Source organism: Rhagoletis pomonella, unplaced genomic scaffold (assembly GCF_013731165.1).
Source record: "Rhagoletis pomonella isolate Grant_MI unplaced genomic scaffold, Rhpom_1.0 Rhpom_scaffold_00010, whole genome shotgun sequence".
Classification (NCBI taxonomy): domain Eukaryota; kingdom Metazoa; phylum Arthropoda; class Insecta; order Diptera; family Tephritidae; genus Rhagoletis; species Rhagoletis pomonella.
Genome location: NW_023458564.1, coordinates 28,752,295 through 28,755,831, shown reverse-complemented (window position 1 = coordinate 28,755,831; position 3,537 = coordinate 28,752,295). Strand labels below are relative to the sequence as shown.

Sequence of the window (3,537 nt, the reverse complement as noted above, 5' to 3'; positions counted from 1 at the left end):
AGCATCTGCGAAGCACAGAATAGAAGCGTATTTGAACGAAAAAGCCGTCGAACACATATCTATGTAAAGTAAACAAGCCCCCGCTGCATCCCTTATTCGATAGTTCCGAAATAGTTCTAAATTCGACAAATAGGATCTAGTTCGTTCTGCATCCCTTTTTCTATAGTTCCGAACCAATTCTAAATTCGTCACTTTAGATATAGATTTGTAGTAAAAAAAACTGAAAAATTAGTTTCTTAAAAGTACCACTTTTCGCCGATTTTGGACTGGTGGGGATCGAGTTCCTATCGGACTAGTTCCTTTTTGGCGATAAAGACCTAGTACGGAATTTGATTCACTAGTCCGCGGTTTCCCTGCAGGGTACATACATATGTATGTATGTATTGTGCTTTCGGAAAGTGACACATACATATGTACCTAAATGACAGCTGATATCGCTTGCCCTCGTCTGACGTCTCGTTCCATTCAGAGTCAGCGTTGCCGTTTTGGTCCAATTGGACCAAAATTGGTGGGTTCAATTGAAAAAAAAAAATATTGGTAGGTTGGTAGGCAGAAATCGAATTTGGTAGGTTTTGATGTATATGAAACATTTATTGTCCTTTGTCTAGGTCACTGCAAAACAAAACAAAAAAAAAAAAAACAATTTTCCATACAACTTTTATCCAACACCCAAAATTCTTTTCTTTAACAACAATATTGCTAGAAAATGATTGGCATTTTGCAACACCGATATAATCGAAGTGCAACCCTTCTTTGAAGCTTGGTTTTTCCTATTGTGAATAGCTATGCATTCACAATGTTCTTTTCATTTATTGGAAAAAGGCAACTGACTCTGCGAAAGGTTTTCTCAAGACTTTAAGTATATAATTATACTTGGGTGCTTTGCTGGAATTTAGAGGAACTATGGATATGTAAAATATCCACCATAATCCATTTTTATAATTTAAAAATGTATTATAATGTTACAGGTTTCTCACAAAATCATCCAATCTAATTCCTGAAGAGGACAGCGATGGCTCCCAGTCAAAAGCTTCATGCAGGTAAGTCTTCATACAACAGTTGCACCTAGATCTACTAGTTTGGCGGCAAAATATTTTCATTCCTTTATTTGTTAGTACAAATAATACAAGTGAAGATGAGCAGAAATTTAAAAGAAAATTCAGAGTTGGATGGTTCCAACAATTCGATTTAATGCGAGAAAAAATGGGTGCGCCTTTTGCATTGCATGCGGCAATTTTGAACCATTTAGCACACCTAAAAAACCACGAAAAGAGTAAACTTGAACGCAAAAAGAAATAAATCAGAAATTCCAACAACAGGTACACAATGCTGAACTTACACTAGTGATGTTCCTTATAACCCACAACTTTCCTTCTTATTAATTTATTATTTACCGAGTTTATTAACTGAATGTTGTGCAGACTCGAGTATAGCCAAGAATATTAAATGTGGAAGAACTATATAAATCAGTTCAACTGACTAAATTGCTTTCAGTTTTAACTCCAAATTCAAAAATTTATGCCGAATTTCCACTAGGCATTGAAATGACAAAAAATTTATGCCATTTGAAAAAATGCCATGTGGAAATGAATCTAATTACTATTTTTCTAATGTAATGACAACGATGCCTAGTGGAAATCCAGCATTAAATGGAGAAAAATTTAAATGCTAATAAAAAGGTTAAAGTAAAAGAAAACATTTTAAACTTTTACATTTAACTTATGAATCAAATTTGTACGAGATTCGATTTCACGAGAGAAGATCCAAATTTTTTGCAAATTATTACACCTAGTAATGTTCTATCTAAAAATTATGTTTCCGTTTTACATTTCAAGAACTTATTAGAATATGATGCGGATATTATAATAATGCAATGGAATTTGCTAAGGCAACAAAAAGTATGATTAAAAATGGACTGAATGAATATTTTTTTAAAGAATTATGTAATTTTGTATATAACTTATTGTCTTTACCTCATAGTTGTGCATCAGCAGAATGAAAATTTTCAGACCTAGCTCTTATAAAGACTAAAAGATAAGTTAGAAACATGTATAATTAATAATATAATGTTGTGCACACTATGTGTAGACGGTAGGGGCTGATATTAAAGCACTACAAATCAAATATACATACATGCATATATAAATGTTAAAACTTTTAATGTTTTCGTTTATATTAAATTTTTTGGTAGGCTGACAACCGTTTTGGTAGTTAAAAAAAAAACATTTGGTTGGGAGGAATGAGTTTGAGTGGCAACACTGTTCAGAGTGTGTGCTTGGCGGTGGTTTTTTTATTTTGCCCGTTTTTTATTATTGATGGTTTTTTGCATGGGAGGTTTTGCGGGCGCATCCAAAATATTTTATAAATTTTTATTTGTTATTCATTGCGAGTATTGGCTATTTTGTTATTCGGTTACAAGTAGCATTTTTGCTCATAGAATTCTAACATACTTTTACCAGACTAAAAAAAAAACTTATTTTTAAAACCACTTTCAATTACATTCTTCTATTTATCCCTAAAAGCCTTGGTTTTTTGGTACGTCACGTCGTTGACGGTTGTGACCGTGTTTATGATCATTGAGGCTGCTTGGTTATATTTTGATTGCCTAGCACTAACACAAACGCAGTTAGTTATACACGCGTTGGCGTTTGGAAAGTAAACACCTGCTTGCTAATCGCTTTCCGCAAGTATTTTGTATCATCTATGCCGCACATGCCCGCGTCAAAGTGCTATATACCTACCTACATACATATATCAGCAGAATTCCTATGGGAATTCACCACTGATGCTTTCGACCGAATGAATCCTTTAGCGACGGGCAAAGGAATGTGTCGCCGTCAACACCCAATAAAGTTAACAACAAAAGTGTCATTGATGTAATAAATTGTATGTACGCCAATGGAATGGAAAATGGGTCGTGGTAGTAGCCAGTAGAAGTGGTGACGTGATGGCGTTAAATTTAGTATTGGGGCAGGGTGCGTCGCTTTCGCCCTTTCGGCGCAGGCTGTTCATAAAAATGGCGTTGGACCGGCTTGTCCACCAGCACACATACGCAGGGTGAAATTCAGATGAAAAACTATATTTTTCCTAGTAAGTTAGCCAGAATAACTCTTTTATGGGAGATGCACACTTACATCTATACATACATATGTATATGTTTGTATAAATACTTAGCACCCGCACACAATCTAGTCGGCTGTTAACAGCATCTACTATGGAGCCATTTCTCACCTTTGTAAATTCTTCAATTCCACAGATATTCAACTCTTGCTCTCGTTTATCCACCATTACTACCGTAGTTGTCGTTTGCCTGATATTGCCTCTGCTTCCGCAGCTCCCGTTTTCCCGTTATTGGACTGGCGAATTGGCTTTTAGTGCTTCCTTTCGGCTCCAATACTGCTACTTAGTGTACCTCGAATGCTTCTTCTTCCTCTTGCTTTTCTTCTGGACATACATGCATTCATGGATACACATACACACACACAAACATAAACACACAAGCGCACTTTCACATAGAATAGATATGAGTGCTGGAAA

General features: G+C 35.4%; 1 protein-coding gene across 1 annotated transcript in view; it reads right to left on the bottom strand.

Moving 5' to 3' along the window:
- LOC118746213 overlaps positions 1–3,299 on the bottom strand; it is a 150,456-nt gene extending 147,157 nt beyond the window's left edge. The window contains exon 1 of the mRNA XM_036480037.1: positions 3,232–3,299. The gene's annotated coding sequence lies outside the window, so the exon portion shown is untranslated. The remainder of the gene's footprint in view (positions 1–3,231) is intronic.
- Between the last annotated feature and the right edge of the window lie 238 nt (positions 3,300–3,537).